This window comes from Dama dama, chromosome 26 (assembly GCF_033118175.1).
Source record: "Dama dama isolate Ldn47 chromosome 26, ASM3311817v1, whole genome shotgun sequence".
NCBI lineage: Eukaryota > Metazoa > Chordata > Mammalia > Artiodactyla > Cervidae > Dama > Dama dama.
In genome coordinates this window covers 1894004-1908700 of record NC_083706.1, presented here as the reverse complement: position 1 = coordinate 1908700, position 14697 = coordinate 1894004, and positions in this window count along the sequence as shown.

The following is a 14697-nucleotide window of genomic DNA, read 5'->3' as shown; positions in this document are numbered from 1 at the left end:
TGGAAAGGGACCCTGGGTCTCCCGCCTCACGTGGAGACGCGTCCCAATTGCCATGCCAAGACTCGAGGAGAATCCCGAGGTGTCCCTCGCACCTAGGCAGGAGTCCTGACGTCGCTGAACAAACACGTGTCTGGAAGGGCCCTCCCCGTCGTAACTAGAGAATATAACCCAGGTTCCGTCCGCAACTCGAGAAAAACCATGAGATTTCCCCCTCGCCGCGAGTTGAGGCCCGATTCCCGTGCACTGCATGCAGAGCAATTCCGTGTTCCACATCAAACGTGAAAGGAGCCTTGATTTACTTGATGGCACTCCAGAGAAAACCCAAGATCACTGTCTCAAGTCTAGAGGGATCCTGAGGTCACTGGACCAACATGAAAGGTCTCCGTCGACCCCAAATCAACTCGAGATGAGAGCTTAGTCCCTGGCTTCGACTCAAGAGGAATACCAACTTTCCACATGCACCTCAAGAGGAGGCTTCTCTCAGCTACAGGTATATTTGAGGAACCCTGAGTTTGTGGCCTCAAGTGGAATGGACACCGAGATGCTCTGACTCGAAGTAAGGCCGGATATCCCTGCAGTGAATTGAATGCAGGCTCGTCTTGCATCTCCCAAGACGAAGGGATGTCTGAATCCCCTGTGGAGACCACAGAGAAAAACCTAGTCCTCCGCCTCAATACGACCGGAGGCCTGCATCCTTTGATAATTCGAGAGGTCTGCGGAGATCAATGCTTCCAAAGGAGACGATGCCTGACTCCTCTTGAAAATGGATAGGAGTCCCAGGATCCCTGTGGCACGTGGAAAGGGACCCTGGGTCTCCCGACTCACGTGGAGACGCATCCCAATTGCCATGCCAAGACTCGAGGAGAATCCCGAGGTGTCCCTCGCACCTAGGCAGGAGTCCTGACGTCGCTGAACAAACACATGTCTGGAAGGGCCCTCCCCATCTTAACTCGAGAATATAGCCGAGGTTCCGGCCGCAACTCGAGAAAAACCATGCGACTTCCCCCTCGCCGCGACATCAGGCCCGATTCATCTGCCCTGCGTGCAGAGCAATTCCCTATTCCACATCAAAAGTGAAAGGAGCCTTGATTTCCTTGATGGCACTCCAGAGAAAACCCAAGATCACTGTCTCAAGTCTAGAGGGATCCTGAGGTCACTGTACCAACACGAAAGGGCTCCGTGGACCCCAAATCAACTCGAGATGAGAGCTTAGTCCCTGGCTTCGACTCAAGAGGAAGACCAACTTTCCACAAGCACCTCTCTCAGCTACAGGTATGTGAGAGGGACCCTGAGTTTGTGGCCTCAAGTGGAATGGACACCGAGATGCTCTGACTCGAAGTAAGGCCGGATATCCCTGCAGTGAATTGAATGCAGGCTCGTCTTGCATCTCCGAAGACGAAGGAATGTCTGAATCCCCTGTGGAGACCACAGAGAAAGACCGAGTTCTCCGCCTCAAAGGGAACGGAGGCCTCACATCCTTTGAAAACTCGAGAGGTCCGCGGAGATCAATGCTTCCAAAGGAGACGATGTCTGACTCCTCTTGAAAATGGATAGGAGTCCCAGGATCCCTGTGGCACGTGGAAAGGGCCACTGGGTCTCCCACCTCACGTGGAGACGCGTCCCAATTTCCATGCCAAGACTCGAGGAGAATCCCGAGGTGTCCCTCGCACCTAGGCAGGAGTCCTGACGTCGATGAACAAACACGTGTCTGGAAGGGCCCTCCCCGTCGTAAATCGAGAATATACCCCAGGTTCAGGCCGCAACTCGAGAAAAACCATGAGACATCCCCCTCGCCGCCAGATGAGGCCCGATTCCCCTGCACTGCGTGCAGAGCAATTCCGTGTTCCACATCAAACTTGAAAGGAGCCTTGATTTCCTTGATGGCACTCCAGAGAAAACCCAAGATCACTGTCTGAAGGCTAGAGGGATCCTGATGTCAGTGGAGCAACAGGAAAGGGCTCCATGAAACCCAAATCAACTCGAGATGAGAGCTTAGTCCCTGGCTTCGACTCAAGAGGAATACCAACTTTCCACAAGCCCCTCAAGAGAAGGCTTCTCTCAGCTACATGTATGTGAGAGGGACCCTGAGTTTGTGTCCTCAAGTGGAATGGACACCGAGATGCTCTGACTAGAAGTAAGGCCGGATATCCCTGCAGTGAATTGAATGCAGGCTCGTCTTCCATCTCCCAAGACGAAGGGATGTCTGAATCCCCTGTGGAGACGACAGAGAAAGACCTAGTCCTCCGCCTCAACGCGACCGGAGGCCTCACATCCTTTGAAAACTCGAGAGGTCCACGGAGATCAATGCTTCCAAAGGAGACGATGCCTGACTCCTCTTGAAAATGGATAGGAGTCCCAGGATCCCTGTGGCACATGGAAAGGGACCCTGGGTCTCCCGCCTCACGTGGAGACGCGTCCCAATTGCCATGCCAAGACTCGAGGAGAATCCCGAGGTGTCCTTCGCACCTAGGCAGGAGTCCTGACGTCGCTGAACAAACACGTGTATGGAAGGGCCCTCCCCGTCGTAACTCGAGAATATACCCCAGGTTTCGACCGCAACTCGAGAAAAACCATGAGACTTCCCCCTCGCCGCGAGATGAGGCCCGATTCCCCTGTACTGCGTGCAGAGCAATTCCGTGTTCCACATGAAACGTGAAAGGAACCTTGATTTCCTTGATGGCACTCCAGAGAAAACCCAAGATCACTGTCTCAATTCTAGAGGGATCCTGAGGTCACTGGAGCAACACCAAAGGGCTCAGTGGACCCCAAATCAACTCGAGATGAGAGCTTAGTCCCTGGCTTCGACTCAAGAGGAATACCAACTTTCCACAAGCACCTCAAGAGGAGGCTTCTCTCAGCTACAGGTATGTGAGAGGGCCCCTGAGTTTGTGGCCTCAAGTGGAATGGACACCGAGATGCTCTGACTCGAAGTAAAGCCGGATATCCCTGCAGTGAATTGAATGCAGGCTCGTCTTGCATCTCCCAAGACGAAGGGTTGTCTGAATCCCCTGTGGAGTCCACAGAGAAAGACCTAGTCTTCCGCCTCAACGCGAACGGAGGCCTCACGTCCTTTGAAAACTAGAGAGGTCCGCGGAGATCAATGCTTCCAAAGGAGACGATGACTTGAAAATGGATAGGAGTCCCAGGATCCCTGTGGCACATGGAAAGGGACACTGGGTCTCCCGCCTCACGTGGAGACGCGTCCCAATTGCCATGCCGAGACTCGAGGAGAATCCTGAATTGTCCCTCACACCTAGGCAGAAGTCCTGACGTCGCTGAACAAACACGTTTCTGGAAGGGCCCTCCCCGTCGTAACTCGAGAATATACCCCAGGTTCCGGCCGCAATTCGAGAAAAACCATGAGACTTCCCCCTCGCCGCGAGATGAGGCCCGATTCCCCTGCACTGCGTGCAGAGCAATTCCGCGTTCCACATCAAACGTGAAAGGAGCCTTGATTTCCTTGATGGCACTCCAGAGAAAACCCAAGATCACTGTCTCAAGTCTAGAATGATCCTGAGGTCACTGGAGCAACAGGAAAGGGCTCGGTGGACCCCAAATCAACTCGAGATGAGAGCTTAGTCCCTGGCTTCGACTCAAGAGGAATACCAACTTTCCACAAGCACCTCAAGAGGAGGCTTCTCTCAGCTACAGGTATGTGAGAGGGACCCTGAATTTGTGGCCTCAAGTGGAATGGACACCGAGATGCTCTGACTCGAAGTAAGGCCGGATATCCCAACAGTGAATTGAATGCAGGCTCTTCTTGCATCTCCCAAGACAAAGTGATGTCTGAATCCCCTGTGGAGACAACAGAGAAAGACCGAGTCCGCCGCCTCAACGCGACCGGAGGCCTCACATCCTTTGAAAACTCGAGAGGTCTGCGGAGATCAATGCTCCCAAAGGAGACGATGCCTGACTCCTCTTGAAAATATATAGGAGTTCCAGGATCCTTGTGGCACGTGGAAAGGGACACTGGGTCTCCCGCCTCACGTGGAGACGCATCCCAATTGCCATGTCAAGACTTGAGGAGAATCCCGAGGTGTCCCTCGCACCTAGGCAGGAGTCCTGACGTCGCTGAACAAACACGTGTCTGGAAAGGCCCTCCCCGTCGTAACTCGAGAATGTAACCCAGGTTCCGGCCGCAACGCGAGAAAAACCATGAAACTTCCCCCTCGCCGCGAGATGAGGCCCGATTACCCTGCACTGCATGCAGAGCAATTCCGTGTTCCATATCAAACGTGAAAGGAGCCTTGATTTCCTTGATGGCACTCCAGAGAAAACCCAAGATCACACTCTCAAGTCTAGAGGGATCCTGAGGTCAATGGAGCAACACGAAAGGGCTCCGTGGACCCCAAATCAACTCGAGATGAGAGCTTAGTCCCTGGCTTCGACTCAAGAGGAATACCAACTTTCCACAAGCACCTCAAGAGGAGGCTTCTCTCAGCTACAGGTATGTGAGAGGGACCCTGAGTTTGTGGCCTCAAGTGGACTGGACACCGAGATGCTCTGACAGGAAGTAAGGCCGGATATCACTGCAGTGAATTGAGTGCAGGCTCGTCTTGCATTTCCCAAGACGAAGGGATGTCTGAATCCCCTGTGGAGACCACAGAGAAAGCCCTAGTTCTCCGCATCATCGCGACCGGAGGCCTCACATCCTTTGAAAACTCGAGAGGTTCGCGGAGATCAATGCTTCCAAAGGAGACGATGCCTGACTCCTCTTGAAAATGGATAGGAGTCCCAGGATCCCTGTGGCACGTGGAAAGGGACCCTGGGTCTCCCGCCTCACGTGGAGACGCGTCCCAATTGCCATGCCAAGACTCGAGGAGAATCCGTAGGTGTCCCTCGCACCTAGGCCCGAGTCCTGACGTCCCTGAACAAACACGTGTCTGGAAGGGCCCTCCCCGTCGTAACTCGAGAATATACCCCAGGTTCTGTCCGCAACTCGAGACAAACCATGAAATTCCCCCTCGCCGCGAGATGAGGCCCGAATCCCCTGCACTGCGTGCAGAGCAATTCCGTGTACCACATCGAACGTGAAAGGAGCCTTGTATTCCTTGATGGCACTCCAGAGCAAACCCAAGATCACTGTCTCAAGTCTAGAGGGATCCTGAGGTCACTGGAGCAACACAAAAGGGCTCCGTGGACCCCAAATCAACTCGAGATGAGAGCTTAGTCCCTGGCTTAGACTCAAGAGGAATACCAACTTTCCACAAGCACCTCAAGAGGAGGCTTCTCTCAGCTACAGGTATGTGAGAGGGACCCTGAGTTTGTGGCCTCAAGTGGAATGGACACCGAGATGCTCTGACTTGAAGTAAGGCCGGATATCCCTGCAGTGAATTGAATGCAGGCTCGTCTTGCATCTCCCAAGACGAAGGGTTGTCTGAATCCCCTGTGGAGACCACAGAGAAAGACCTAGTCCTCCGCCTCATCGCGAGTGGAGGCCTCACATCCTTTGAAAACTCGAGAGGTCCGCGGAGATCAATGCTTCCAAAGGAGACGATGCCTGACTCCTCTTGAAAATGGATAGGAGTCCCAGGATCCCTGTGGCACGTGGAAAGGGACCCTGGGTCTCCCGCCTCATGTGGAGACGCGTCCCAATTTCCATGCCAAGACTCGAGGAGAATCCCGAGGTGTCCCTCGCACCTAGGCAGGAGTCCTGACGTCGCTGAACAAACACGTGTCTGGAAGGGCCCTCCCCGTCGTAACTCGAGAATATACCCCAGGTTCCGGCCGCAACTCGAGAAAAACCATGAGACTTCCCCCTCGCCGCGAGATGAGGCCCGATTCCCTTGCAATGCATGCAGAGCAATTCCGTGTTCCACATCAAATGAGAAAGGACCCTTGATTTCCTTGATGGCACTCCAGAGAAAACCCAAGATCACTGTCTCAAGTCTAGAGGGATGCTGAGGTCACTGGATCAATACGAAAGGCTCCGTGGACCCCAAATGAACTCGAGATGAGAGCTTAGTCCCTGGCTTCGACTCAAGAGGAATACCAAATTTCCACAAGCACCTCAAGAGGAGGCTTCTCTCAGCTACAAGTATGTGAGAGTTACCCTGAGTTTGTGGCCACAAGTGGAATGGACACCGAGAGGCTCTGACTCGAAGTAAGGCCGGATATCCCTGCAGTGAATTGAATGCAGGCTCGTCTTGCATCTCCCAAGACGAAGGGATGTCTGAATCCCCTGTGGAGACCACAGAGAAAGACCTTGTTCTCCCTCTCATCGCGACCGGAGGCCTCACATCCTTTGAAAACTCGAGAGGTCCACGGAGATCAATGCTTCCAAAGGAGAAGATGCCTGACTCCTCTTGAAAATGGATAGTAGTCCCAGGATCCCTGTGGCACGTGGAAAGGGACCCTGGGTCTCCCGCCTCACGTGGAGACGCGTCCCAATTGCCATGCCAAGACTCGAGGAGTATCCCGAGTTGTCCCTCGCACCTAGGCAGGGTTCCTGACGTCGCAGAACAAACACGTGTCTGGAAAGACCTTCCCCGTCATAAATCGAGAATATACTGCAGGTTCCGGCCGCAACTCGAGAACAACCATGAGACTTCCCCCTCGCCGTGAGATGAGGCCCGATTCCCCTGCACTGCGTGCAGAGCAATTCCGTGTTCCACATCAAACGTGAAAGGAGCCTTGATTTCCTTGATGGCACTCCAGAGAAAACCCAAGATCACTGTCTCAAGTCTAGAGGGATCCTGAGGTCACTGGAGCAACAGGAAAGGGCTCTGTGGACCCCAAATCAACTCGACATGAGAGCTTAGTCCCTGGCTTCGAGTCAAGAGGAATACCAAGTTTCCACAAGCACATCAAGACGAGGCGTCTCTCAGCTACAGGTATGTGAGAGGGACCCTGAGTTTGTGGCCTCAGGTGGAATGGACACCGAGATGCTCTGACTCGAAGTAAGGCCGGATATCCGTGCAGTGAATTGAGTGCAGGCTCGTCTTGCATCTCCCAAGACGAAGGGATGTCTGAATCCCCTGTGGAGACCACAGAGAAATACCTAGTTCTCCTCCTCATTGTGACCGGAGGCCTCCCATCTTTGAAAACTCGAGAGGTCCGCGGAGATCAATGCTTCCAAAGGAGACGATGCCTGACTCCTCTTGAAAAAGGATAGGAGTCCCAGGATGCCTGTGGCACGTGGAAAGGGACCCTGGGTTTCCCGCCTCACGTGGAGACGCGTCCCAATTGCCATGCCAAGACTCGAGGAGAATCCCGGGGTGTCCCTCGCACCTAGGCAGAAGTCCTGACGTCGCTGAACAAACACGTGCCTGGAAGGGCCCTCCCCGTCGTAACTCGAGAATATACCCCAGGTTCCGGCCGCAACTCGAGAAAAACCATGAGACTTCCCCTTCGCCGCGAGATGAGGCCCGATTACCCTGGACTGCGTGCAGAGCAATTCCGTGTTCCACATCCAACCTGAAAGGAGCCTTGATTTCCTTGATGGCACTCCAGAGAAAACCCAGGATCACTATCTCAAGTCTAGAGGGATCCTGAGGTCACTGGAGCAAAACGAAAGGGCTCCGTGGACCCCAAATCAACTCGAGATGAGAGCTTAGTCCCTGGCTTCGACTCAAGAGGAATACCAACGTTCCACAAGCACCTCAAGAGGAGGCTTCTCTCAGCCACAGGTATGTGAGAAGGACCCTGAGTTTGGAGCCTCAAGTGGAATGGACACCGAGATGCTCTGACTCGAAGTAAGGCCAGATATCCCTGCAGTGAATTGAATGCAGGCTCGTCTTGCATCTCCCAAGACGAAGGGATGTCTGAATCCCCTGTGGAGACCACAGAGAAAGACCTAGTTCACCGCCTCATTGCGACCGGAGGCCTCACATCCTTTGAAAACTCAAGAGGTCCGCGGAGATCAATGCTTCCAAAGGAGACGATGCCTGACTCCTCTTGAAAATGGATAGGAGTCCCAGGATCCCTGTGGCACGTGGGAAGGGACCCTGGGTCTCCCGCCTCACGTGGAGACGCGTCCCAATTGCCATGCCAAGACTCGAGGAGAATCCCGAGGTGTCCCTCGCACCTAGGCAGGAGTCCTGACGTCGCTGAACAAACACGTGTCTGGAAGGGCCCTCCCCATCGTAACTCGAGAATATACCCCAGGTTCCGGCCGCAACTAGAGAAAAACCATGAGATTTCCCCCTCGCCGCGAGTTGAGGCCCGATTCCCCTGCACTGCATGCAGAGCAATTCCGTGTTCCACATCAAACGTGAAAGGAGCATTGATTTCCTTGATGGCACTCCAGAGAAAACCCAAGATCACTGTCTCAAGCCTAGAGGGATCCTGAGGTCACTGGAAGAACATGAAAATAGCTCCGTGGACCCCAAATCAACTCGAGATGAGAGCTTAGTCCCTGGCTTCGACTCAAGAGAAATACCAACTTTCCACAAGCACCTCAAGAGGAGGCTTCTCTCAGCTACAGGTATGTGAGAGGGACCCTGAGTTTGTGGCCTCAAGTGGAATGGACACCGAGATGCTCTGACTCGAAGTAAGGCCGGATATCCCTGCAGTGAATTGAATGCAGGCTCGTCTCGCATCTCCCAAGACGAAGGGATGTCTGAATCCCCTGTGGAGACCACAGAAAAAAACCTAAATCTCCGCCTCATCGCGAGCGGAGGCCTCACATCCTTTGAAAACCCGAGAGGTCCGCGGAGATCAATGCTTCCAAAGGAGACGATGCCTGACTCCTCAAGAAAATGGACAGGAGTCCCAGGATCCCTGTGGCACGTGGAAAGGGACGCTGGGTTTCCCGCCTCACGTGGAGACGCCTCCCAATTGCCATGCCAAGACTCGAGGAGAATCCCGAGGTGTCCCTCGCTCCTAGGCAGGAGTCCTGACGTCGGTGAACAAACACGTGTCTGGAAGGGCCCTCCCCGTCGTAACTCGAGAATATACCCAAGGTTCCGGCCGCAACTAGAGAAAAACCATGAGATTTCCCCCTCGCCGCGAGTTGAGGCCCGATTCCCCTGCACTGCATGCAGAGCAATTCCGTGTTCCACATCAAACGTGAAAGGAGCCTTGATTTCCTTGATGGCACTCCAGAGAAAACCCAAGATCACTGTCTCAAGTCTAGAGGGATCCTGAGGTCACTGGAGCAACACGAAAGGGCTCCGTGGACCCCAAATCAACTCGAGATGAGAGCTTAGTCCCTGGCTTCGACTCGAGAGGAATACCAACTTTCCACAAGCACCTCAAGAGGAGGCTTCTCTCAGCTACAGGAAAGTGAGAGGGACCCTGAGGTTGTGGCCTCAAGTGGAATGGACACCGAGATGCTCTGACTCGAAGTAAGGCCGGATGTCCCTGCAGTGAATTGAATGCAGGCTCGTCTTGCATCTCCCAAGACGAAGGGATGTCTGAATCCCCTGTGTAGACCACAGAGAAAGACCTAGTTCTCTGCCTCATCGCGACCGGAAGCCTCACATCCTTTGAAAACTCGAGAGGTCCACGCAGATCAATGCTTCCAAAGGAGACGATGCCTGACTCCTCTTGAAAATGGATAGGAGTCCCAGGATATTTGTGGCACGTGGAAAGGGACCCTGGGTCTCCCGCCTCACGTGGAGACGCCTCCCAATTGCCATGCCAAGACTCGAGGAGAATCCCGAGGTGTCCCTCGCACCTAGGCAGGAGTCCTGACGTCGCTGAACAAACAGGTGTCTGGAAGGGCCCTACCCGTCGTAACTCGAGAATATCCCCCAGTTTCTGGCCGCAAGTTGAGAAAAACCATGAGACTTCCCCCTCGCCGCGAGATGAGGCCCGATTCCCCTGCACTGCGTGCAGAGCAATTCCGTGTTCCACATCAAACGTGAAAGGAGCCTTGATTTCCTTGATGGCACTCCAGAGAAAACCCAAGATCACTGTCTCAAGTCTAGAGGCATTCTGAGGTCACTGTAGCAACACGAAAGGGCTCCGTGGACCCCAAATCAACTCGAGATGAGAGCCTAGTCCCTGGCTTTGACTCAGGAGAAATACCAACTTTCTACAAGCACCTGAAGAGGAGGTTTCTCTCAGCTACAGGTATGAGAGCGGGACCCTGAGTTTGTGGCCTCAAGTGGAATGGACACCGAGATGCTCTGACTCGAAATAAGGCCGGATATCCCTGCAGTGAATTGAATGCAGGCTCGTCTTGCATCTCCCAAGACGAAGGGATATCTGAATCCCCTGTGGAGACAACAGAGAAAGACCTAGTTCTCCGCCTCATCTCGACCGGAGGCCTCACATCGTTTGAAAATTCGAGAGGTCCGCGGAGATCAATGCTTCCAAAGGAGACGATTCCTGACTCCTCTTGAAAATGGATAGGAGTCCCAGGATCCCTGTGGCACGTGGAACGGGACCCTGGGTCTCCCGCCTCACGTGGAGATGCGTCCCAATTGCCATGCCAAGACTCGAGGAGAATCCCGAGGTGTCCCTCACACCAAGGCAGGAGTCCTGACGTCGCTGAACAAACACGTGTCTGGAAGGGCCCTCCCCGTCGTAACTCGAGAATATACCCCAGGTTCCGGCCGCAACTCGAGAAAAACAATGAGAGTTCCCCCTCGCCGCGAGATGAGGCCCGATTCCCCTGCACTGCGTGCGGAGCAATTCCGTGTTCCACATCAAACGTGAAAGGAGCCTTGATATCCTTGATGGCACTCCAGAGAAAACCCAAGATCACTGTCTCAAGTCTAGAGGTATACTCAGGTCACTGTAGCAACTCGAAAGGGCTTCGTGGACCCCAAATCAACTCGAGATGAGAGCTAAGTCACTGGCTTCGACTCAAGAGGAATACCAACTTTCCACAAGCACCTCAAGAGGAGGCTTCTCTCAGCTACAGGTATGTGAGAGGGACCCTGAGTTTGTGGCCTCAAGTGGAATGGACACCGAGATACTCTGCCTCGAAGTAAGGCCGGATATCCCTGCAGTGAATTGAATGCAGGCTCGTCTTGGATCTCCCAAGAAGACGGGATGTCTGAATCCCCTGTGGAGACCACAGAGAAAGACCTAGTTCTCGCCACATCGCGACTGGAGGCCTCACATCGTTTGAAAAATCGAGAGGTCCGCGGAGATCAATGCTTCCAAAGGAGACGATTCCTGATTCCTCTTGAAAATGGATAGGAGTCCCAGGATCCCTGTGGCACGTGAAAAGGGAACCTGGGTCTCCTGCCACACGTGGAGACGCGTCCAAATTGCAATGCCAAGACTCGGGGAGAATCCCGAGTTGTCCATCGAACCAAGGCAGGAGTTCTGACGTCGTTAAACAAACACGTTTCTGGAAGGGCCACCCACGTCGTAACTCGAGAATATACCCAAGGTTCCGGCCACAAGTGGAGTAAAACCATGAGACTTCCGCCTCGCCGCGAGATGAGGCCCGATTCCCCTGCACTGCGGGAAGAGCAATTCTGTGTTCCACATCAAACGAGAAAGGAGCCTTGATTTCCTTGATGGCACTCCAGAGAAAACCCAAGATCACTGTTTCAAGTCTAGAGGGATCCTGAGGTCACTGTAGCAACACGAAAGGGCTCCGTGGACCCCAAATCAACTCCAGATGAGAGCTTAGTCCCTGGCTTCGAGTCAAGAGGAATACCAACTTTCCCCAAGAACCTCAAGAGGAGGCTTTTCTCAGCTACATGTATGTGAGAGGGACCCTGAGTTTGTGGCCTCAAGTGGAATGGACACTGAGATGCTCTGACTCGAAGTAAGGCTGGATTTCGCTGCAGTGAATTGAATGCAGGCTCGTCTTGCATCTCCCAAGACGAAGGGATGTCTGTATCCCCTGTGGAGACCACAGAGAAAGACCTAGTTCTCCGCCTCATTGCGACAAGGCCTCACATCCTTTGAAAATTCGAAAAGTCCGCGGAGATCAATGCTTCCAAAGGAGACGATGCCTGACTCCTCTTGAAAATGGATAGGAGTCCCAGGATCCCTGTTTCACGTGGAAAGGGACCCTGGGTCTCTCACCTCACGTGGAGACGCGTCCCAATTGCCATGTCAAGCCTCGAGGAGAATCCCGAGGTGTCCTTAGCACCAAGGCAGGAGTCCTGACATCGCTGAACAAACACGTTTCTGGAAGGTCCCTCCCCGTCGTAACTCGAGATTATACCCCAGGATCCGGCCGCAACTCGAGAAAAACCATGAGACTTCCCCCTCGCCACGAGATGAGGGCCGATTTCCCTGGACTGGCTGCAGAGCAATTCCGTGTTCCACATCAAACGTGAAAGGAGCCTTGATTTCCTTGATGGCCCTCCAGAGAAAACCAAAGATCACTGTCTCAAGTCTAGAGGGATCCTGAGGTCACTGTAGCAACATGAAAGGGCTCCGAGGACCCGAAATCAACTCGAGATGAGAGCTTAGTCCTGGCTTCGACTCAAGAGCAATACCAACTTTCCACAAGCACCTCAAGAGGAGGCTTCTCTCAGCTGCAGGTATGTGAGAGGGACCCTGAGTTTGTGGCCTCAAGTGGAATGGACATCGAGGTGTTCTGACTCGAAGTAAGGCCAGATATCCCTGCAGTGAATTGAATGCAGGCTCGTCTTGCATCTCCCAAGACGAAGGGATGTCTGAATCCCCTGTGGAGACCACAGAGAAAGACCTAGTTCTCCGCATCATCGCCACTGGAGTCCTCACATCCTTTGAAAAATGGAGAGGTCCGCGGAGATCAATGCTTCCAAAGGAGACGATGACTGACTCCTCTTGAAAATGGATAGGAGTCCGAGGATCCCTGTTGCACGTGGAAAGGGACCCTGGGTCTCCCGCCTCACGTGGAGACGCGAGCCAATTGCCATGACGAGACTCGAGGAGAATCCCGGGTGTCCCTCCCACCTAGGCAGGAGTCCTGACGTCGCTGAACAAACACGTTTCTGGAAGGGCCCTCCCCGTCGTAACTCGAGAATATACCCCAGGTTGCGGTCGCAACTCGAGAAAAACCATGAGAATTCGCCCTCGCCGCGAGATGAGGCCCGATTACCCTGCACTGCGTGCAGAGCAATTCCGTGTTCCACATCAAAAGAGAAAGGAGCCTTGATTTCCTTGATGGCATTCCAGAGAAAACCCAAGATCACTGTCTCAAGTCTAGAGGGATCCTGAGGTCACTGGAGCAACACGAAAGGGCTCTGTGGACCCCAAATCAACTCGAGATGAGAGCTTAGTCCCTGGCTTCGACTCAAGAGGAATACCAACTTTCCACAAGCACCTCAAGAGGAGGGTTCTCTCAGCCACAGGTATGTGAGAAGGACCCTGAGTTTGTGGCCTCAAGTGGAATGGACACCGAGATGCTCTGACTCGAAGTAAGGCCAGATATCCCTGCAGTGAATTGAATGCAGGCTCGTCTTCCATCTCCCAAGACGAAGGGATGTCTGAATCCCCTGTGGATACCACAGAGAAAGACCTAGTTCTCCGCCTCATTGCGACCGGAGGCCTCATATCCTTTGAAAACTCAAGAGGTCCGCGGAGATCAATGCTTCCAAAGGAGAGGATGCCTGACTCCTCTTGAAAATGGATAGGAGTCCCAGGATCCCTGTGGCACGTGGAAAGGGACCCTGGGTCTCCCGCCTCACGTGGAGACGCGTCCCAATTGCCATGCCAAGACTCGAGGAGAATCCCGAGGTGTCCCTCGCACCTAAGCAGGGGTCCTGAAGTCGCTGAACAAACACGTGTCTGGAAAGACCCTCCCCGTCATAAATCGAGAATATACCGCAGGTTCCGGCCGCAACTCGAGAAAAACCATGAGACTTCCCCCTCGCCGCGAGATGAGGCCCGATTCCCCTGCAGTGCGTGCAGAGCAATTCCGTGTTCCACATCAAACGTGAAAGGAGCCTTGATTTCCTTGATGGCACTCCAGAGAAAACCCAAGATCACTGTCTCAAGTCTAGAGGGATCCTGAGGTCACTGGAGCACCACGAAAGGGCTCCATGGACCCCAAATCAACTCGAGATGAGAGCTTAGTCCCTGGCTTCGAGTCAAGAGGAATACCAAGTTTCCACAAGCACATCAAGACGAGGCTTCTCTCAGCTACAGGTATGTGAGAGGGACCCTGAGTATGTGGCCTCAGGTGGAATGGACACCGAGATGCTCTGACTCGAAGTAAGGCCGGATATCCCTGCAGAGAATTGAAGGCCGGTGCGTCTTGCATCTCCCAAGACGAAGGGATGTCTGAATCCCCTGTGCAGACCACAGAGAAAGACCTAGTTCTCCGCCTCATCGCGACCGGAGGCCTCACATCTTTTGAAAACTGGAGAGGTCCGCGGAGATCAATGCTTCCACAGGAGACGATGCCTGACTCCTCTTGAAAATGGATAGGAGTCCCAGGATCCCTGTGGCACGTGGAAAGGGACCCTGGGTCTCCCGCCTCACGTGGAGACGCGTCCCAATTGCCATGCCAAGACTCGTGGAGAATCCCGAGGTGTCCCTCGCACCTAGGCAGGAGTACTGACGTCGCTGAACAAACACGTGTCTGGAAGGGCCCTCCCCGTCGTAACTCGAGAATATACCCAAGGTTCCGGCCGCAACTCGAGAAAAACCATGAGACTTCCCCCTCGCTGCGAGATGAAGCCTGATTCCCCTGCACTGCATGCAGAGCAATTCCGTGTTCCACATCAAACGGGAAAGGAGACTTGATTTCCTTGATGGCACTCCAGAGAAAACAGAAGACCACTGTCTCAAGTCTAGAGGGATCCTGCGGTCACTGGAGCAACACCAAAGGGCTCCGTGGACCCCAAATCT